The following is a 23,645-nucleotide window of genomic DNA, read 5'->3' as shown; positions in this document are numbered from 1 at the left end:
CTTGCTTCTTCCTCGTGGAGCCGCGCGCGGCGGCGGCCATCTTGCTTCTTCCTCGTGGAGCCGCGCGCGCGGCGGCTTCCAGGCAGGGCCTCGGTTCCGGGGTCCCCGTGGGGGCGCCCAGCCAGTGCCGGACCCTGGTCACGGAAGTGTGGTGTCATCAGCACCCCTCCCCAGCCGCTTTCTCAGGCTCTAGGTTCCTTTTGTAGACGGAGATCTTAATTTTTCGGCCCTCCCTCAACCCCCATCCAGGTTTTCTGGGTCTGAAGGGAAAGAACACAGCTAACAACAAAACCAAAAAACCCCGAGGGCTAACTGGAATCCTTCTGGGCCCCGCGGTCTCATCCAGCTCCTGCGGTGGTGGCGCCATCACTGCCACGAAGTGGAAGCTGGGCTCGAGGAGAACCACCTGCCCGGAGGGACGTGCCAGGGGAGTGTGGCGGGATCCCTCGGGGCTGGCGGGGCCGGCGGGGCCGGCGGGGCTGGCGGTGTGGGAACAGCCTCTCCCCAGCAGGGGCACGCGGACCGACGTTTGTTCCTCCGTGTGACCTTTCCTTTGTGACTGTCCATCTGGGAAGCGTAAATAATCATACGCGCGCATCAGTACCAACAGCGGGGCATGGACCTGGAGATGGCTGGCAGGATGATCTGGCTTCATGCAGTCAGCTGATGTGCCACTGCCATCTGTTTGTTTGTTTGTTTGAAGTAGGGAAGGAAGTTTTATCAAGTAACACCCTCCCTCTCCCCAGCTAGGAAGCACCCAGGATTCTAACAGGGAGTCCTGGGTAGGGACAGGGGAACAGGCAGAGAAGAGGAGATGAAGACAACCAGAAGAGGCTGGGGTGAGACAGGGCAGTGAGGAAGAAGAAAACAAAACAACAAAAAAAAGAGGCTCTGCTGCTAGCTGATATTATGACCTTGGGAGAATCCTTTCATCCCTCTGACCTTGGCAAAAATGAAGAAACTATATAGCATATTGCTTAAGCGGTGGGCTCTAAGGCCAAACCCTGGATTCTTCTCTACTCTACTACTTCCCAGCTGTGTGAGCCTGGGCAATTACCTTATGCTCTCTGAGCTAGTTTCCTCACCATTTAAATGGGCATGTTAGAGTTGTCATGAGATTTAGACAAAATAAGGAAAGCACTTAGTAAAGGACTTGGCACATATTAAATGTTTAATATATTAGCTATTGTTCTTATCTGTCTCCAGGGTAGGCTAATGGAATGCACACAGACAATATTTTTATCTTGATCTCATATATATAACAGCTCATATATTTTTTTGTTTATATCATGCATGCTCAAGTTCTTTAATATATAATGGCTTTTCATGAGAATCCTAATATCTTGCCTTATTTGTTTTAAGGTTATTGTGGGCAAATGTTTTAGAGGAAAGGGAGATGAACCAGATAGTGATACACTATCGTTTCCTACACAAATAAAATAGTTTATTGTAGATGTTAGGATTTAGCACTTATTACATATTTTGAAGACTGTTAATTTCCTTCTCCATCTTTCCACTTTTATTCTAGATTTCTTCTTGGCACAGCCTAGTTGTTGCTGTATTAATAACCCAGAAATCTCATTGGCTTAACATAACACAAGTTTACTTTTCATACACATGATATGTCCTGTGTGAATTGGCAGAGGCTTGCTGCACATCGGTCTCTCAGAAACCCAAGATGGAGGCTCCATATTGATGTGCCTCCATGTTCACCACTGCTGGGGGAAGAGAATGTGTCATATTATGCACTGGTTCTTAAGGTTCCACTAAAGTAACACAAGGGCAGTTCTCTGAAGCTGAACTGCTTCATTAAGTGCCGAGTCTTCCTTTTCTAGATGTGATTTTTCTTAGTTATCTACTCACCTTTTTCTTGAGTTGGGTTTCGGAGAAAGTATGGTAAAAATAATAAGCCAATGGTGATTTTTTCCCCCCAGCATTAAATTAGGGCCCTTTTTACTCTCACAAGGGATTTTGGTACCAGTGAGAGGAGGACGTATTTTATTTTCTCAAAGCTTCTCCCTCTTCACTCATTTTCAATGTACTGTTTTCCTAAATTCCTGGTTTTCTGAAATCCTCAAGGAAAGAAACATGAAAGATTCACACTCTGTCATCATCACCTACTACAAAAACTTGGTTGGCATGTGGTTATCTCCCACATTCAACCCAAACTACCCCTGTGTGGTAGCCTAGGCAAGTGAGATGCTTTCAGGGGTCTGACCCACCTCTTCATTTCATGCACCTAGTCAGAATGGCTGTGGAATGGGTATGACAGGAGAAATGGACATCGGTAAAGCAGATGGGTCATTCACTCAGCAAACATTAATTGAGCACCTAGTATATGCTGAGCACTGGGCCAGTTCTTCTAAGTCACCATAGTGATTCAGTTGGACTCTGATCTTAGCTAGGGAAGAAAGCAAGTATGGGTTTTCCCAGAGAGCAGTCTGATGCAGTGTGACCCTATGACTTCTCCACCTTTGTAACATACACTGTCTGCTCAGGAAGATTTATCTACTGGTGGATTCTGGAAGGATCCCAAACTCAACATGCTCACTGTTGCTAGCCAAGCTTCCGTTACTTCCCTCCCTCCACCAAGACTCAATGTCAATCCAGATCCTACCCATCTTTGGAAGTCGGCTGAAGACTTATGCCTTTTCTCAGCTCTGTAGGCTTCCAAAATTCATCCAACTCCTATCTTCAGAAACCTTATTGGACACACCATCTCTGCAACTTGTTTGGACAACTATCTAATATGTTTTATTACTTAAACATTTTATTTTGGGGGGCTAGTATCTTTATATCAGGTTTCTTTAAGCTTTAAGAAAAGGATCTTGTTTCTTCGTGAATTGATGGATAAAAAATGACTATCCCATAGAAGGTATTCAATGGCTAAATTCCGCTCAATGTCTAGTCTTTCAGTAATAGATGTTTGATAAGTACACATCAAATAGAAGTAAACTTGACATTGCTCTTTTTTCTTTTTCAAGGAAGATGGAAAGAGAAGCTATGACTGCCTTTATTCCTATGGCTTTGCCTCCTTGCTTTCTAGCTTGGGCACATGAGAATTTTCAAGGTAGTTTAGGTGGTTGTAAAGCAAGATCAATACAAGTCAGAGGATGCTAACCACTATTGTGTCTAAACACTGACATCTGGGATGCCAGGTCTTCGGTTCTTTCATTTGTCATCATCTTTTTCAGGCACTTTGGTGGGCAAAGATCATGGTTCACTTTTTTTAACCACTAAGATGTGGAGAGAATAAGATGGATGCAAAAGATGAATTCAAGCAAAGTTTATTATAAAATTATATAAGAGGAATTTGATGTCTTTACTAAAACCTATTACAAAATGTGTGTAGTTTTCGCAAGGGAAAAAAGTCTTTAATTGCGTCAAAAAACTGTAGAAACAAGGGGGTTGAAGTGACATGCATGAAGGGAGTCTTCTTGGTCTTGACCAATTAATTTTGCAGCCCGTTCTTAGTTCCTGTTTCTGAGTGGCCCCTCCTCAGCCTCCCATGCATGAGGATTTACTGGTGCCCTGATTCCATAACTTAACTTTCTTCCTCTCGTTTTCTTTTGGGCACTAATATCTAATGGAGTTAGGCTGCAATAACACAGTTTGTCCCTGTCTAACATGCAGTGTTATGTCTGAGTGTTTTGACTGAGCAGAATAAATTAGTGTCTTGTTTTATTAGTAGTACAAGTTCAGAAGAGTAGGTTTATTTAAAGTGAGAGATAAGCTGCATAGTAAAGGAAAAGACTGAATGAAAATGTCACTTGTTGAAAGAAGTTGCTTAGTTTTCTGCCACTCTCCCACTGGGCCAAGCTTCCTCCTTACCGGGATCTATGTGCAGGCAGTTTTCAATATCCTAAGCAAGAAAATGGATCATATTTTCAACTCCATTATATGCCTTCTTCCTCATTTCTGATCTTAAGGGCAGTGTAGAAAATTATCGTTCTTCATTATTTGAGGGGGGTGGTTGTGATCTTTTCTTCTTGGAAGTCCCCATCTCCGGCTCAGCAATTCCTCCAACTTTCCTGCTCTTATGCTCCCCCTCCCCCCACTCAGTTCATTTGACCCCACTCGGAGGCCTTAGAGAGGCTTCCAGTAGCTCTGCAAAGGAGGTCTGAGGGTCTCACCTTCTGTTCTGAAGGCTAAGGCTTCTTCTCTTATTCTGCACAATTCCCTCCACTCTGAGTCTGATTTCCCTCAAGACATACCTAGTCTCAGTGTTCCAGCCACTGTTTTCTTCTTCCCACACTTCTAGAAATTTCCCATTGTTTTATGAGGCCTTTCCCAACTGCTTGGGAACAGAGTGGCTCTCTCTCCTGGAAAGTCATCAAGTGGCTTCCCTGCCACTCATTACTTCTTACCTAATAAGAATGATAATAGTAGAGATAATAGCAATTGCTAACACTTACATAGCACTTATGTGCCCTTCACAGCCCTAAGCATTTTACATAAGCTAACTGATTAAATTTGGCCACAATCTTTTGAGGTGGTTTGATGGTTACTTTTTTTTTTAAAAATTTTATTTACTCACTTGACAGAGAGAGAGAGAGCGAGAGAGAGAGCGAGCACACAAGGAGGCAGAATGGCAGGCAGAGGGAGAAGCACACTCCCCGCTGAGCAAGGAGCCTGATGTGTGGCTCCATCCTAGGATCCTGGGATCATGACCTGAGCCGAAGGCAGATGCTTAACCTACTGAGCCACCCAGGTGCTCCTGATGGTTAATTTTATGTGTCAACTTGGCTAGGTGAGGGTCCCCAGATAGGTAGTCAAACATCACTCTGGATGTTTTTGTGAGGGTGTTTTTCATGAAATTAACATTTAAATCCATGGACTTTGAATAAAAACCCATAATTGGGTGGGCCTCATCCAATCAGTTGAAGGCCTGAATAGACCAAAAGTCAGGCCTCCCCTGAGCAAGAGAGAATTTTGCCAGCAGATAGTCTTCAGACATGAACTGCAACATTGCTCTTCCCTGAGTCTCCAGCCTGCTGGCCCACTCTGCAGATTTTGGACTTGTCAGCCTCCATAACTGTATGAGTCAATTCCTTAAAATCTCTTTCTATATATAGAAATAGGATTTATACATGTCTTATTAGTTCTATTTCTCTGGTGAACCCTGACTGATACCAGTGTGTATTTTCATGATTATTCTATTTTACAGATGTGACAACTGGGGCACAGAGAAGTTAGGTAACTTGCCCAAGGTCATCAGTACTAGTAAGTGGTACAGTTGAGATTCTATCTGACTCCTGGGTGTATACTTTTCACCATGAGATTAAATATATGCCATTTATATTGTATTCAGAGTTGTTTATCAGTCTCTTTTATATATGTTTTATTTTTATTTTTTCTGGATTATTTATGTTTTCCTTTTGTCAGTTTTGAGTAAGCTGAATCTGCCCATCTGATGAATGTGACATGTAGAGAACCAGCCTAGACTTTTGGAAGAGTTTAGGGCAGTTGCATGAATGGTGCTCGCTGTAAAGGCAGTTAGTGATTCAGATTGTCTGCTTCTTGACCATTTTCCTTTCTTTCTGATCATTATCTCAAAACTAAGATCCCGTAATTTCACTACTGGACAAAATTTTAGGCAGTGTTTTAGAATTGTATTTTGGTTTCCCTAAGCAAATATTTCAGAATAAAAGATAGTCAACATTTTAGGAGAGTTGGGTCTTTAGAGGTTTAAGTGTATATGATACACTTTCTGTAAATTGTAAAGCATAAACACTAATAGGGGTTAAAACCATCCTTGCTATTTTGAAGCAAACAGAATCCCTCCAGGAAATAGAACTGGGCCACCGAGTCTGAGGAGACCCCAAGCTGTGGAAACAGTGTCCCCCCCTTGGCCCTTTGATGGAGTCTCATTTCCTCCGGGTGAAAGTGTGGGAGCCAGTTTCCTACTGTAACATTCACGCTTGCTCTTCCTTATGCATCGTCTCAATGGAATTGTATTTAAAGTAAGTCCCCAATGAAGGCATTTTGTTTCTAAAAGTCAGTGAAAGCTCTGTGACTTCAACAGCTCTGTTGGCACCTTTGTTCTTGGAGCAGTTTTCATTTTCCATTGGCACCATGTGATTGTTTCCGCAGGCATTTTCTTTTATTTTCTGAGGTACCAGGCAGAACCAGCAGGGGAGAACGGGCGCCCAGTGGGAGACCTCTCTGTCTGTCTCTTTCTGTCCATCAGTCTCTGTTTCTCTCTCACACATACACACACACAGAATCTTCTTTAAGCAGTTTACCACAGCACCATTTTCAGCCTTTCAGGCTATCAGGCACCAGAGTGTTTAAAGTTTTAATAGGCTTAGAGGTGACTCTAGAGTCTACCAACATCTGCATTCATCTGTAATTTATGACTGCCTCTTATTTAGTTGGTTTAGTAAATTGTACCTAAGAGTATTCTTTGAGACTTGGCAGCCTGGTGTACAGTTTCACGATTCAGCTGTGTTTTTGCCAACTATTTGGCTCCCCCCTCCTTTCTTTTGGATGACATTCTCAAATACTTAATTTGGAGCTTTGGTCTGGAACACACTTTATCAGACACCTTTTGCGTGCCAAGAGACCCCTTATACATTCTGGTAAGGCTAACTTTCCACATGCTAACACATTTATTTCTAAATCGTTTTTAAAGCCACCACATTTCCAAATAACAGAAGGTAAAGTGTGGTACATTTAGACCACTTGGTTCTTGTGGCCTCGTTTCTCTCCGCATCCTCCATTTTAGTTGAGGGGAAATTCTTCTCTAAGCAGAGAGGTGAGGGTGATGGTACCTAACCAAAACATAAAATTAGTATCTATTGCAAAAGACATTTAAAAGGGCTTACTTTGTTATGAGGTATGTGAGGACATGTTTTGGCCTTACTTCATGTGCTCAGTCTAACCGTGCCCAAAAGATTAAATCAAGGCTTTTATGGGTATAATTTATTTCTCTTTCAAGTCTGTCATCATGCATGTAGATTTGGGATGTTGTGTTTTCCCACTTTCAGGGGTAAGGTTTATATCTGGCAAACACAGATTTAAGGCCATCTATGAAAAGTCCCTGAGGCAATTTGTTTACAGGTTTTGCAGAATTTGATTTTCTAACTGAATCTGTGACTAACTTACTACTCCCTTTTCCTTTCAATAAGCATTATGGAGAACTCAACTCTCTAGGACTGAACTCCCAGTTGTGTTGTTGCCTCCCAACAAGAGGTGTAATTTGTCTGTATTATGATTAATACTCTGTAATCATGTAATCTTCTAGGCAAATGGGAATCTTAAGACAAAATTTGCAATGAATTAGATCCTCCGCTCATACCATTAATCTTCTTTTAAGGTCTGAGGAGGGATTAGCGGTTAAAATAAATCTTTTAACATTCTTTTTTTTTATGAGTGGTGAATAACCACCTTAACCCTTTGTGATGGGGGTTGGAAATTTAGGTTGAAGTGTGAAATATGAACTTCCCTCTACGTTTCCTTCAGGATCCACGTCTTCTCCATCCCATTTACGCGGTGGGCCAACTGAGAAGTGTCTGAGGCCACATGAGGAGTCTGCTCTGCAACCCACCCACATTCTGTGTTGCTGCCTCTCGCTCTTGTCTCCTGGTGCAAAGATGCTGATATAAATACAGTTCTGTATTTATACATAGCCAAGGTATGGGCACGGCGTGTCTACGATCCTTGATTCTTTTTGAATCTGATCATTTTCCTCTTGTGCATCCCTCCTGCATACCAGGACCAGAGAAATTGTCATGAGGCCATGACAAAGGACACTCAAAGGTGCTTGAATAAGAAATAAATGGAATAAGCACATTTTCCTTCTGCTCTGTGGCCCCCAAACGGCAAGCCCATACAGAAGCTCCTGCCACCACATGTTTATCTATAGCCTTGAAGGCACAAGGTGCCAGGGTCGGCCTTCCTGCATGGTCTGGCCTCTTCCTTCCAACCACAGGCCTTCCAGGGCAAGACATGCAAGAGGGAGGCTGACTTCAGTGGTATTTTTGTGGCTATAGCTAATGCAAACATGTAATTATTTTGTTAAAAGTGCTGCTAAGCCTCTTATTTTGCTAGAAACTAAGTGAGTGCTCAAAGATGAATGGAGACATGTCAAAAAGCCAGCTTGAAAGGGCTCCTACTGAATGATATGGGTTAATTTAAGCATAATAGTAAATAATGATAATAATGGATTATAACACATTGAGTAAAATAAAAATCTGAGTTCATACTGACACAAGTAAAAATAATAAATAAGGGAAAAATACATACCAATAATTATAGAACCCAAACAATCAAAAACACTAAAATAGAATGTCATGTAATAAATACAGAAAGAATGATGGACAGAAAATTAACAATTGATGCTTAAGCTAGCAAGTGAAAGTTTGATGAGAAACAGGATGTTTTCATGATCTCAAAGTGTCTCTCCAGAAATTATTTATTAATTACATAGGGGAAAATAGTCATTCTACAGTGGAGAAATCTGGTGGACATCACTTTATCCAGGTGATCAAAGTCAATGTCACAATAATGGGACAAACTAATAGTATGTGCTTCTTAATATGGCGCACTGAGAAGGGCACAGAATCACTCTGGGACATTTCTGCCAAAATGCAGACACAAACATCATTCAAACCCAAACTGAAGAGCATTCAGTAAAATAACTGGCCTGTAGTCTTTGACAGTGAACAGGTCTACAAAAACAAAGGCTGGAGGAGTGTTCCCAATTGGAGGTGACTATGGAGACATGACCACCAAATGCATTGTGTGTTTCTGGAGTGAATCCTGGAATGGCAGACAGTTGGCTATAAAAGTACATTTGGGGGAACTTTGACACACTTTGAAAAGGGGCTGTGGATTAGATAATAGAATTACATCAAAATTAAATATCCTTATTTTGAAAATTGCACTGTGGTTTTGTAACAATGTCCTTGTTCGTAAGAAATATATGCTGAAGCCGTAAGGGGTAAAAGTATATGATGTCTTCAGGTTATTCTCAAATGATTCAAAAAATGATGTGCATCTATATGTGTAAATACATATACACACATTTGTGCACATATATAAATATATACACACATACATGCATATATATATATGCACACACACGTATACACACATCTATCTATTGACCTATCAAAAGAGAGAATGACTGGGATGCCTGGGTGGCTCAGTCGGTTAAGTGTCTGCCTTCAGCTCAGGTCATGATCCCAGGATCCTGGGATGGAGCCCTGCATCAGGCTCTTTGCTCAGCAGGGAGCCTGCTTCTCCCTCTGCCTGCCGCTCCCCCTGCTTGTGCTCTCTCTCTCTGACAAATAAATAAATAAAATCTTTAAAAAAGAGAGAGAATGATAAAGCAAATGGAATAAACAATTGTTACGCAGGGTAAAGCGTATATGGGGTGTACCTTGTGCTGTTTTTACAACCTAAGCTTCAAATCATTTTAAAATAAAAAGTTACAAAAAGTACTTATAAGAATAAATGATTAAATTTGATATCAGCAAACAACTTGGGAAACTCATTGCTCTTCCACACTTGGTCTCTATCTGAACCTACTGGCTACTCTCTGCTCGCTGCACAGAGCCAGGGCAAGGAGTCTTTTACTAGAACTCTGGGTTGTTCTACTGAGACCACACACTCATCTCCTGTAAGTAAAACAAGAGCAAGCATCCCTGGCACCTCTTGCCTCTCCAGTCCTGCAGTGAGGGAGGAGAAGGTCCTACCCCAGGGGTGGGAGAGGTTCTCACCACTGAAGGCAGGGCATGGCACGCTGATGGCAGAGGTGGGAGCACCCTCTGGTGGTCCCTGAAGAATGCTGGGTCAGGGAAGGCTCAGCAATCATGACAAGAGGTTGCAACAGCAATCACAGAAGGGCATGGGTACTCCAGAGAGAGGACTCTGGGGGCTTTTGCTTATAGCCCCAGCTGGGTGCTGTCTTGGCAAAGGTAAATAGGCATTCATCAGGCAAAAAAGTCACGCATGGACACAGGACCCACCAATCCCTGCAGATGTTATCTCTAAACCCAGTCACACTCAAACATCGCTTTTGTGCCTTAACTCAAACTACTGTTTTCCACAAAATTAAATGACCTTACTTAAAATTTAGCATCTAGAGGTATCAACAAGCTTAAGGGTTTATTCTGGACCAAAAAGAATGCGCATAGCTGAAATGTAGTATTGGCTTGGCCTTAGGCCCCACAATAAAATATTTTCCAGTTCACTGGTTATTGTTGGGGAGACACAATATTTGCAGTCCAGATCATTGTCCATGTCAATCGCTAACATTGAATGTATCAGTGTAAGCTAGGGTGAATATTAGCTGCTATTGTTTGGGGGGGGGTGCGGTGGGGGGGGGGGGGGGATGGAGGAGGGGCGGGGGGTAGATTTGTAGCCGGGATATAGAAATGAGAGAATTTGGGGAATCAAGAGATTTGCAAGTGTTCTGGAAAAAGAACTAGCAAATTTTACCTCCTGAATATATTTCACCTGTTTTTCTGGAGCTTGCTTCCTTTCATAAAGGATCCAGAGTGATTTGCAATAAGAAAATCTTTCTTGCAATAAGAAATCTTTCTTGCAATAAGAAAATCTTCAGTATCCTTACAGGTAATAATAATGATAGTGGTTTCTCTTCACTGGGCCTTCAAGGCATAGCAGGAACTAGGCTATCCCACTGAACCCTCACTGCCACTCTAAGAGATAGCACCGCTTTAGGAGAAGGATTCAAATCTTGTCCGTCACTCCATCTGCACTTAACTGTGTAAACGTTATGGAGAAGCCTGTTGGTGGGCCCCAGTTTTAGATAAAATTGTGTCTACCTACCTGTGGGAGCAATGCTGCTGGAAAGCTCATCTCTGCAGATTTTCTCCTGCAGGATTAATCCCCACTTAGCTGTCATATCATGGATAGACTTTCATTTTATTTTGGCAAGAGTGCAGTATTTAAACACACAAACAAGCATTTCCTTTCTTTTCCCTTGATACGCAAACATTCCATTGCAAAGTCAGCTACAAAAACTGCCATTTCCAGAAACAGATTTTTAAATAAAGATGTAACCTTCAAATCTTGATGGGCAAACACTGTACAAGTTAAAAATAGAAGACTTAAAGATTAACTAAGTAAAATGGAAGAAAAAAATGAAAATCAGTCTGTATTAGTTTCCTTCCACAACGAGAAATTTATTCTTTCACGGTTCTGGAGGCTGGAAGCCCAAAATCAAGGTGTCAGCAGGGTCATACCCTCTTTGAAGGCTCTAAGATCCTTCCATGCCTCTTTTAGCTTCTTCTGGTGGTTGTTCATAATTGTTGGCATCGTCTGGCTTGTAGATGCATCGCTCTAGTGTCTGCTTCCCTCTTACGTGGCCTCATCCTCCGTGTGTCCATGTGTCTGGAGTTCCCTCTCTTTATTAGAATACCAGTAATTGGATTAGGGCTCACTGCTGTCTAGTATGTCCTCATCTTAATGAGACTGCATCTCCAAATGAGGTCACATTCACAGATATCAGGGGTTAAGACTTCAGGATGTCTTTCTGGGGGACATGATTCAACCCACAACACAACTCAGTATTTTAATAGGGAAAAAAATATGACCAAAGTTCTATTAAAAGGAAATAAGAGCCAAATCCCTGAGAGCAACATCTGCATTTGCTGCACGCTCCATTTATATTTTGGCACCTGCAGTTCAGTCCTTTCTTTGCTCTGACCTGCAGATGAGCAAGGGTGGACATTCCATTGACCTGAGCCTAGAGGCCACAGCCAAGTGTGCACTCGCCCAATTATCACTCTTAGTTGCATATTTGATTTTCAGAAATATAAGGCAACCTTTCAGGTAACAAAATAGGTAGTTTTCAATCTAGTGACAACACATAGCAGCACCATGTTCGTGGGGTTGAGTCTGTAAAGAAGAGTCAAGGAGATACACTTACATAGCAGATCTAATCATCTAATTGATTATTTTGTCAAATTCCAAAATTTAGAGCAAAAAAAAAATCTACCTGTGTGCTCAGCCCCCTGATGGAACTCCCTCCTGTGCTTGTATTAATATAATTGCTGAGTTGTCTTAACCCTATACTGAAATGATACATCCTCCAGCTCTGCTGATATGGTATAAGGAACTGAGCATTTTCAAGTTCGTGACCAAACTCATGACTGAATCTTTGAATTGTTGATGCCACTCTTTTTGCAAGAATTGAATCAGATATGCTATTCCATTTGCTGCTTGGTATTCCACGTAGGGATGGTCCAAACTCCCTATTTTGTTGTCTATTCACAACAAAATTGGGAATGTCCCCCCAGCAGCTGATCCTCAGTAGATGCATTGGGGAGTAAAGATCCAGTGCCACCCACAAATAAATCTGGATGGAACTATTTATTCAGAAGAAATACTTCAAACACGTGACCCACATAAAGCTAACAAATACAGAGTCAGTGTTTTACTGCAGACTCTGGTTTAATATATTGAAAACATTCAAACCCAAATGTCAGGAAAACAAAGTTTTACTCTGACTCAAGGGCCAAGGCTTATATTTTAATGTAGTTAGTGATGAATGATGGTAAATAACTCTCAGTTTTCATCTTTGTTCACCAAAGGAACACTCTCATGCCTGTAACCATTGGATTGGCCCTGAAGAGAAAACTTCCCTAAATGCTGCACTGGGCAGCAAATGGTAACTTAATTTATCTTTTGGAAGTCCAACAAGTCCCTGCTGTTATTAGAGGAGCTAGCTCTAACAATTTGTAGATTGTAGGACATGTCCAAAAACGTTGGAATTCTGGGCTGGTTTAGATTAGGAGCTTCCTTTCATTGTATTCTTAGAGAGCCCATTGGAGAACACCTAATTTTTCTCTGCCTCTCAATGTCAACAAAAGTAGAAAACCTGTCAGAGATTAAGCCAGTCAATGTCACCTGAAAGAAGAGTACTTTTGGAATGTTTAATTTTCAGGGTGTGAAAGAGGAAGGGGATTAACATGTTCTCAAGCAGCCCCTGAGTACAACTGGGGTCCCAGGAGAGTCTCCAGAGAGCCTCTTCAGAAGAATTAGAAGGGGGGGGGTGACAGAGAGAGAGAGAGAGAGAGAGAGAGAGAGGGAGAGTGAGCATGAGAGTGCGAGCGCTGGAAACCAATGAGGGGCACAGGGGAATGAGAAAAACCCTACGACACCAGGGAGCCAAATGGTTGTGGCTTGATGTATCCTGCATCTTATTTTCTAGGATTTTTCCAGAAAAAGCTGGCAATGAGAATAGAAGAATTGCAAACAATGTAGCATGCTCTTGCCAAGATTTAAATACAGAAGAAACATTCTAAAGGACCATGTACAGTATCAAATTACCTGCAAGGATGAGGAAAGTAATGACTTACATTCTCCATCCTCTGCCTGGCGACTCACCAAAGTGGAAAATGAAGCAGTTGGAGATTAAAGTTATCCCCCCAAAGTGAGGGGGGGTGGGGGGGTCGGGGGGTGGGGGGGAGGAGTGGCCACAGGAATAGCCGATCCAATTAGCCAAATTAAAATGGGACCAGAACGTTTGTGACAGGAGGTGGTAGCCAGATGTTGTGTGTTTCCTTCTGTTCTCCATAATCTTCAATGAGGAAAGGTCCAATCCTGGCTCACCATGCTTTGTCTGGGCCATAGATATTTTCAGAAGCACCTAGTGTGCACTGGGTATCACGTGAACACATAGAGATGATAATTACTGTGCATGCGCGCTCAGTGAGTACTCAGTAAGAAAGGTCTCCCTGGTGCTCTACTTAAAAAGGCCCTTCTCTGTAGTCTTTCCTTTTCTGGTAACAGTCTTATTGAGATCCTACAATCCACCCATTAGTATTTTGCTTATATGTTTAAGTGCTTGCTCAGAATCTGTCTTGTTTAGGAGAGAGAGCAAGCTCCGTGAGGGTAACAACCACGCATGTTTTATTTATCAGTGTACACCTAGCGTGTATTGTAATGGACACCACTGCCACTCGATAACGAAATATTTTTAATAAATACATGATGAATGAATAAAAAGAAAAAATAGATTTCTAAGGCTTAGAAACTGGCTTTAATAAACCACACATTCTTTTAATTTTTCTAAAATCAGAGATGATTTTTAAAATTGGGAAATACCAAGGAGAGAGGAAAGACCTCCACTGGATAGGAGGAAAATAATACACACTTAAAACTCTATTCCCATCCCCCACCCCCCCACCCCCCCGCCAATACTTCTTCCTTGCTCAGATACTACCATTTGACCCCAACTATGAGCAGAGAGGGACTTTGGTGGGGAATTCTGTCACCCCCGTTGCATGCTTAAGGAAAAGAAAGAATTCTGACCTACCTCTGGAAGGTATTTGCTTTTGTGACCTCTTTGTCCTCATTGTTCAGGTTGAATAGAGTCACCTCAGCAGGTAATCCCTGAGCGAGGTTTAGGCTAAAACCATTAGGACAACAAAAGATATGAGAGGCCTGCCTGTCTTTTAGTTCACCATTTGAATGGGATTGCAGACCAAATGTACTTGATCTAGAGAAAAAGAAAAGGTACTTTGAGATTTAATACCAGGTTCTCAGGTCAGACTTTGGGCGTGGAAGGAATCAAGAGAAGGAAGAGATAAGGGTGCACTGGCAGGTCAGAGGAGTGCAGGGGTAGGGGGGCTGGTTTCAACTGTGTCCTGGGACAAATGAGACGCAGAGAGAAAGCAAAGTAGAGGTGTGAAGGCATGCACTGGTTTAGGGGGCTCTGTGGGCCCTGGCCCTGCTGGAGTGGGGAGGCCAGGCTAGGGGAAAGGAGGGGTACTGGGATGGGGTCTGGAAGTCCTGGTTCTGCATATTCGTGCAGAGATCCAAAGGCTTCCTTGGCTTTGGCCACCATAGGAACACCATGCTTCTCCACTCTTTCAGCAATGCTTCCTGCTGGGTTTGTTTTTGCTTTTGTTTCATTCCTTCCATAGCATGTAAGAGAGGAAGAGTCCTGCCCTCAAGGAGAGGGATTTCTGTAGAGTAAGATTTGCAAATCATCTCAATTAGTCACATTCCAGGAAGGAACAACTGTGTCCTTTCCAGTCAAGGAGGAAACCACCTTAGAAGTTCTCCATCACAGGTTTGGCACAAAACAAGGTCTTTTTAAATTTGTCATTTGCATGAAACATTTAATGCCATAACTGGGGTGTGGGCACGTGGCTCTAAGAAACTGTTTAAGATCACCTTTCCTTCTTTATTTTTTTAAGATTTATTTATTTATTTGAGGGGAGGAGGGGTAGAGGGAAAGAAAGAATCCCAAGCAGACTCCCTGCTGAGCTTGGAACCTGATCCCATTACCCCAAGATTACATGAGCCAAAACCTAGAGTTAGTCACCCAGGTGCCCCTAAGATCACCTTTTCTTCTTAATCATAGAGTGTTTTTACTCTTTTGACTAAGGCAAATAAATAAGTAAATAAATAAATAATTACTCCTAGTATCAATAAAAGGTATTAGTTGTCACTATTTTAAAAATGAGAGACAGTGACAAATTTCAGGACAGACCCAGCAGAATTTCCATGGAAAGATTCAAACCCGAAGGAAACATGACCTTCTCAGCTTGTCACCTCTCACAGATTCTCGCCTTGCCTATTTTGGTGGGCATGGAGAGTTCATAATGAATAAGGACTAAAAATAGACTTGGGTTTCCTTTCCACAGAAACAAGTTATAATATTTAAATCACTTAACTTTTTAGATTTGCAAAACAAGGTTCCCTAGATCTTCAATCGAATTACTTCCTTCAACTAGGTTTTTTTTTCCCTTCTCTGTAGAAATCTGCATCTTCCTTATTTTCCTCAAAGACTTTTTAAAGTGTTGATAAAAATCTAACAGAAAGAGGAAGTTAAGAGAAATAAATGTTGTGCAGATGGTATGTATGAAAGCATTGTGAATAAAAGCTGGTCATAGTTAGCCCTCAGATTTTAGCTCTGAGATGTTTTAAGAGTGTGTTCTCAGCCCTTCGAGTGCCATGAAATTAATAAGGCCATTTATTAGGCAATCATAAGACCATTCAGTGATAGTTTGACTCAGAAGCTGATCTTTAGGGCTGTTAGCTTCTACCAAAGATGCATCTTTTTCTTATGTGGTTTAAAATGGACTCTCCCTGGGCCATATCCTCCAAGTTCAACTTTTCTTCTCATTTTCCATTCTGGGGTGTGTATGTGTTCCTATTTGTTCCTTCCTTTTATTGCAAAATTTGTATTTGGTTTTCTTTGGATCTTAACCTTTTATTTCTCTTCCACTGGCAAGCACTTTTAATTTTTTTTTAATTAAAAAAAATTTTATTTACTTCAAAAAGATTTTATTTATTTATTTATTTATTTATTTATTTATTTATTTATTCATTTGGGGGAGAGAGAGAGTGCACACATGTGTGCAAGGGGCAGAGGAGAGGGAGAGAATCCTTTTTTTTTCCTTTTATTTTTTATTATGTTATGTTAATCACCATACATTACATCATTAGTTTTTGATGTAGTGTTCCATGATTCATTGTTTGCATATAACACCCAGTGCTCCATTCAGTACGTGCCCTCTTTAATACCCATCACCAGGCTAACCCATCTGCCCACCCCCCTCCCCTCTAGAACCCTCAGTTTGTTTCCTGGAGTCCACAGTCTCTCATGGTTTGTCTCCCCCTCCAATTGAGAGGGAGAGAATCCTTAAGCAGACTCCCCGTTGAGCAAGGATCCAGATGCCAGGCTCAATCTCACAACCCATGAGATCATGACCTGAGCTGAAATCAAGGTTTGGACTCTCAACCCAACTGACTGAGCCACGCAGGTGCCCCTGGCAAGCACTATTTAGAAAGTCTTCTCAAAGTCTATCCAGCTGTCGCCATGTTCTCCTTATTTTGTTCTATCACTTCTCTCCCTCTTATTTCCTCCTCCCTCTCCCCTCTGTGACTTTGTGAAAGGTCCTGCCAGTGAAAGGCTCCTCACATGTCCTTCCTCCTCTACAAGCTAAGTGGCTACTTTAGAACCATTTCCCCCTTCCACACTGACTACCTTCTTTCCAGAGCCATTCTCTCCCACAACTTCTCTTGCTGAGATTCTCCCACTGCCCCTGTCTTCTTACCCTCAACTATCTCCCTTCTCAGTGGCAGAAGTACAGTCCCTTGCTCTTTGCCTCTGCTTTGCCCCTCCTGGGATTCTTACATGAAGTAGGTCTTCTATATGGGGAGCCACGCCTTTCCAGAGAAACTGTTATAAATGAGGGTATGACATTCCCTACCAAAAGCTCATCATCCCAAAAGGTATAGCTATTTCTTGCTTTTAAAATGAAGATTCAACAATTTTATTGCAAATTTTAGTTAAGGGGAAAATGATAAAGTTAATCCCTACCATGGGAATTTGGAACCCCAAGGGACCTCAAGCATTATTTATTTAAGCCAGGGGTTTGCAGATTTTTTTTTTTTAATGTCAAATCTCCTTTTTGATCAGAGAAAATCTTATAGAGTGAACCAGTATCAACTCAGATTAAAATGGAACTGCTTTGGTTAGGTCTTCTGTGCCTTTTCTACACCTCCCACCCAACTCCTTAAGGCCCTGGGGAGTTTAGCCCATTCTGGCAACTTAAGATGAGAAAACTAAGTCTCAAAGTCAAGGAGCTAAATTAGAGGACCTAAGGACTCCACAGTCTTCCTTTCCAAATGAGTGGAAATGTAGACACACACTGACTTTAATTAGAGTGTTGCAAAGTTTGCTAATGAATATGGGAAGTAAATAAACTAAGGCTCAGTATATCTAAAATGTGACCTATTTAAAAGAAATATGCTAGCAACAAGAAGCATATTTAATTAATAAAAAATGTGTTTGCTTTTTTGGTCTTTAAGAGGAATCCTGGGTTAACTGGTTCTTTTCTTTTAAGTTTTATATCTTTATTTTATTATTATTTTTAAGATTTTATTTATTTATTTGACAGAGAGAGACACAACGAGAGAGGGAACACAAGCAGTGGAAGTGGGAGAGGGAGAAGCAGACCCCCTCGCAGAGCAGGGAACCCGATGCGGGACTCGATCCCGGGACCCTGAGATCATGACCTGAGCCGAAGACAGATGCTTAATGACTGAGCCATCCAGGCGCCCCAAGATTTATGTCTTTATTTTAGAGAGAGAAAGAGAGCTCGTGTGGATACATGAGCAGGGATAGGGGCAGAGGGAGAGGGAGAGAGAGAATCCCAAGTGGACTGCTCACTGAGCACAGAGCCCAACATGAGGCTGATCTCATGACCCTGAGATCATGACCTGAGCTGAATTCAAGAGTTCGACACTCAACCGACTGAGCCACCCAGGCGCCTCTTTGGATTAACTTTTAAGACTCATCTGTTTAACAAACATCCAGAAAAATTTGGATTGATTGTTCTTTTTCCACTTAATAAGTTCTCCCTAATGAGAAAAGGTTTCAGAACAATTCTATCCACCATACTTTGAGGAAAGCAATTATAGCCTCTACGTAGTTAAAATTGTCATTGAGAAAATTTATTGTGAGTGTTTGGAGAGGAGGAGCCTCTTCAATCTCCTCCTTCTCTTTCTGCTTTTCCTCCACCCAAAAGTGAGAATAGAAATCAGACAAAGACCTTCCAGTCATGGAGGAGGAAAAGGTGGGGTCACAACATCCCTTTAATGGAGATGGTTACAATAGAGATGGTGCCTAGCTAGGACCTGACTGTTTTCTTGAACATCAGTTGGGAAAATCTTTTCTTCCCCCCCTCTGAGTTGTGAAACATTTATTCATTCATTCAAACAATATTGAACACCTATTATACAAGCATTGTGCCAGGCTGAAAATATAAGACCACAGAAAGACCTGACTTGCATCCTGCCCTGTTATAGAGAAGTAAATTTACCGGGAAGTAGCACATATCATTAAAGATAGTTAGTGGGAGATAATACAGTGTTATGGACTACACATTTGTGTGCCCCCCAAATTCATATGTTGAAACCTTAACCCTCAATAGGATGGTATTAGGAGGTGGGGCTTTTGGGAGATAATTGGGTCATGAAGGCAGAGCCCATGTGAGGATTAGTGCCTTTATAAAGAGATAAAGGGACCAGAACTCAATCTCTTTCTGCCATGTGAAGATACAGCGAGAAGGTAGATGTCTACAAGCTGGGGAGTGGGACCAGACTTGGGAAGTCACCAGCATGGGATATGTTTGTGCCCTGATCTCAGACTTCCCAGCCTCCAGAACTGTGAACAATCAATGGTTGTTGTCTAAGCCACCCAGTCGGTGGCATTCTGGTACGGCAGCCCAGAATGACTGAGACACAGACAAAGTCAGAATTCAGATCATCTGAATCACAGGCAATCGTGTACTTGTACTTGCCTCTCTGTTGCTCCATCAGGGAATAGAGGAGGTTCTTTCCTTTCATGAGGCTCATCTGGCCAAATTGTAGAGAGCAAACCAAAGAGGATGCTCAGAGATAGAAGTATGGCCTCTCAGGAACATCTTACAGCATTTGAATAAACCAGATCCTGGGCTACCAATACAAGCATTTGGTGGGGATGGCATGCAAGTTATTTTAGATGTCTCTGTACTCCCAACATGCTAGCTAATGATGATCTATTATTTCGGGGCTTTAGATAAGATGTTACAGCAAAGCAAAACAAAACAAAATAAAGCAAAAAGGAAAGGAAGAAAAAAAGCAGTCTTTTTAAAACTCCTTTCATGTGAAATTGAATGGGTTCCTGGCTGAAAACAGCTTTTAGGGAGAGAATCAGTCAACATGCTTAGCAATGGCCTGTGTAAAATAAAATATGTAGTTGTTTTTACAGAGCTCTTAACTAAGCCTTGGAAACTGGAAAGTCATTTAATATGCTCTCCGGGAGAGGGGATTCTGGGGTGCTAAGAGTAGGGTATTACAATTTCCTCAACAAAGAAAAAAAATGTGCACGTAACACCTGTGAGGCAGAGTGGAAGTCACTTACTGGGGTCATAAAACTGTACGTTATAGTCAGATTGTTTACCTTAAGGTAACTGTCAGTTCTGATGCGCCTCCTCGAAGCCAATATTCTTTTGTGGGTTGCAGCTATGACTCAGGGCGCTCATTCCAGCCCTGATCTGTAACTGGAACAGCAGTTTCTTCTTTTCAGCAGCAAGCTCATGTGCTCATCCAGAGCCCAAGGGAGATGTGGACGTAGTTATCCAGAGTGCCAAGAATAAGGGGGTGATGGGGACTCCAATGTTTATAGAACCACTTGTATTCAACTTTGATTGTTCTACATATTTTTAGGTGTTGGGGAGAATTCTGCTGATAAGCTCCCAGATAACCATATGTAGTAAACACACAATAAATGTGTTCCTGGGTGTGTGGGGGGAATCACTTAAAATGAAACAACATGGAGTGTATATGGCAGAGCTTAGGGGAGGGGTTGGAGTTTGAATCATATTTTTAAACCCACGAAGGAAGCTTGCTCTATAGAGGAATTAACTGTATTTTTGTAGAGTAAATACGTCAATATTCGTCTTTTAATATATTTTTTGTCTAAGTCCTGGTCATTGTATGTTGTCACAGGCACACTTTAAGTGAGGGAAAAATATAGAATACCTTCATATTTGTAAACAGGCTGTGGTAGATTGAAAACATTTACTTTAAAATTCTTGAAACAAACTCAGATTTTCTTTTAAAAGTGGGGCTGGGAAGGAGAAGGGGGCAGGCAGTTGGATGCAGGCCTTGCTCTCAGTGGGGTTGGGCTGGCACTCTGGAGAAGCTTCCAGAGTCAGGTGGGGTGGTCTTCATGAGATGAGATATCCAAGTCAGTGGAATTACTCATTAAAATTATGGGAAAATGCCAAAGTAGCAACCACAGAGACATTCTCTCCGTGGTGGGAATCTCTTCCCCTTTATTCAGGGGATTGAGCCTGTTGGATGTGCACCCCACACTTGTATTGTCCAGAAGCGCCACTATAACATTTTCTTCCCTAGACGATGAGGTCCTGGTAGGCAGGAGCTGGGCTTTGTGCTTCTTCTGTTGGCCTCCTTGGAGCCCAGGCTGTCTATCAGGCAAGTAATATAGAATCCTTTTTAAGAAAAAGGCCCTGGCACCAAATGCCTTGGTTGAACTGTGTAACTTTGAGTAAGTTGCTTAATTTCTCTGTGCCTCAGTTTCCTCATCAGTGAAATGGGGATAGTAATAATATGAAATAGGTTAATATATCCAAAGTGCTTAGGACAGTGTCATAAAACAGTGATAACTGCCAAATAAATGTTAGGCATTATTTTCGGTCAGACTGAGGTTCTAGGCATTCAGGTCTTCCCTTATTCGGGTCTAGCATATGGACATCTAGAATGTAGTGTTGTGTATGTATTCCCTGCTTTGTTCCAAAAATAATTTCTGATGGCATTTATGTCCTGGCTTACAAGATACATTTCCGTAAGACATCTATAATCATCTAGAGTTGGAAGACACATCCCATGATTCATCCCAATGTACCCAAGTCACTTGGCCCAAACCAACTCATCCTTTTGTTCTCCAAAAAGTCTAAGTATCTAGAAGGCAGTGCCTGCACAGCTGAACACTTTCATGAAGTGGTGTTACTGAGGGTTTTCATACTATATAATTATAGACAGAAATGCCCTCTGGCGCAGGTCATTCAGAGAAAATTCCGTGGCATGGAAACATAAAACCCTATTTATTTTCCAAGGATGAAGGTCTTCTAAAAAATCTCCTTGTCCAATATATTCTTTTTCCTTTTTAGAAGAAATTCTCTTGGCTGGTTTAGGTAACTTGGTTTATAGAAAATGGAGGCTATTTATTTTGCCCTAAAATGGCTCCTTCCTTCTATGGATCCCAAGATGATCTCATGCCAGAGGAAGTGGGGCTCTTAGACCTGGATTTTGTCAGAGGTAGGGCAAGACAATGGGAGTGTCCTCAACCTAAGAAGGAGGAACCAACATGAACAATAGGACTAATTTGAGTTTTAAAATTTTTATCAATAAGTCAACCAATCTTGATATCTTACTATATCGGTAAGACCCTATGATAAAAGCTGGAAGTTATGGGCCGTGTCCTCAAGGAACATAAATTTAGCATAAATGCTCTTTTAAAGTAATTGCAAAGTGAAGGTTGTGGCAGGGCCCCATGATTTGTGCTGTCAAGGTCCCATTGCAATCTCTGTGTGAAAGCCTAGGTTGATGCAGAGAGGTGACAGACCTTCAGTCAAAACATGGAGCAGACTGTATTGCACAAGCAAATGTGTTATCATATTTGGAATGCAACTGGCTTGGGCTTGAGCTATCAAATGTCTGAGTTCTCTGGTCCAAATAGCTTGGGTGGGATGGCTTTGATTCAAAAGGCACTTTTGCTGATTTTAATTAGGTAGAAACACAATTGAAGACGAGTTATTCACTTCTTGTTAACCAAGGAAGATGGCCCGAAGCGCCACTCAGTCCCCAAGAATTTCTCAAGTGCTCTTTTCTGGCTGTGAAAACGGTCTTTCACATCCAGGAAAAATATGGAAGGCTTATTTCGGGAAAACTATGCCTAGAAACTGTCAACTTTAGATCACTATAAAATGTATAGATATGAAAACAAATGGTCTTAATATGATGATATGCATTTTCTCTTTGGTATGTACACGTATAGATCTGTGTGTAATCAGGGGACCTCCACCTCCAAACCAGCCCTTCATTAGACTGTCATGAAGGATAAAGCCTAGAAGGGGTAGGGAAAAGAGGGGGTCAGAGGGGGGTGGGAAGGCAAAGGAAGGGAGGGCAGGGAAGGTGTGTGTATGCTCATGCACACCAAATTGGAGTATTACCTCTTGGCTATTCTCACTCCTTCCCTGGGTCTCACAACTTTTCCATGAGCATGAGTCATTTCTAGTTTCCCCAACACCTTATATCCTGGAGTGAGAAAGGGGCAGCTGATAGCAACATGAGCTAAGGCTCTGCTGGTTGCTGCCCTGTCCTGACATCTAGCAAAAACTCAAGGAAGAATATATGATGGGGGAGCCCAAAGGGGAGAAGGGGAGATGGAACAAGAGGGATAGACATGGACATTTGTTTGTGCATTTATCCATTTATTTAACTCAAGTTCCGGATCAAGCACTGTGTTAGTCTCTGGTAATCCAGAATCATTTTACCTATTTATGCGTTCATTTATTCAACAAATATTTGTTTCATGACCAGTACGTGTCTGATACTCTTTTAGGCACTAGAGTTCAGTGATGAACAAAACAGGAGGCACAACTCTTACGGAGTTTGCCCAACAGAGCCTAGGGTGGAAGACAGACAGCAAACAGGCTTGACACTCAGGAGAGGCACCTATCTTACCTTGAAGGTTAGGAGTAGCTTTTGGGATGAAACTAAACTAAGACCTAATGGATGAGAGCATTACCAGATGAGACCATCTTTCAGCTACGTCTTCAAACTGGCCAGTAGACCCTAATGCATTTCTTCTGGAGCCTTGCATATCATTGATTTTTTCGTAGTGTAGGACATTTGGGGACTTCTTAGACCAGGATAATGCAGTTTTATTTCCATTCTTTTTGCAGTTTGATAATAATATTGTCACATTCTTTCTAAAAATAAAATCTCTGGTATGTACACAGATGTAGGACATTATTCTTTTTGAAATTTGGGAAGAATTTTGGAAGCAGTGGACCAGAGAATGTAGAGAAGATTCGAGCCACTTTATGAACTGTGATAATCATTCTTCATTAAATTGCTTCCAGGGC

General features: G+C 41.8%; 1 long non-coding RNA gene across 6 annotated transcripts in view; it reads left to right on the top strand.

The window, feature by feature from the left end:
- Positions 1-4,689: 4,689 nt before the first annotated feature.
- Positions 4,690-23,645, top strand: part of LOC118022223 — an 89,401-nt gene continuing 70,445 nt past the window's right edge. For 2 of the 6 annotated variants that reach the window (XR_004682419.1, XR_004682422.1), the window contains exons 1-2: positions 4,690-5,963; positions 7,465-7,636. This is a non-coding gene — a long non-coding RNA (uncharacterized LOC118022223). Of the gene's footprint in view, positions 5,964-7,464; positions 8,883-12,563; positions 13,030-13,183; positions 13,423-17,888; positions 17,928-23,645 lie in introns of those variants that run through there. The other 4 variants (XR_004682420.1, XR_004682421.1, XR_004682417.1 and 1 more) reach the window with 4 other exon arrangements.

This window comes from Mirounga leonina, unplaced genomic scaffold (assembly GCF_011800145.1).
Source record: "Mirounga leonina isolate KUSES-001 unplaced genomic scaffold, KU_Mleo_1.0 Mir_176, whole genome shotgun sequence".
NCBI classification, from domain to species: Eukaryota; Metazoa; Chordata; class Mammalia; order Carnivora; family Phocidae; genus Mirounga; species Mirounga leonina.
Note: the sequence above shows the minus strand (reverse complement) of the source record. Positions and strands in the feature narration are given on the sequence as shown.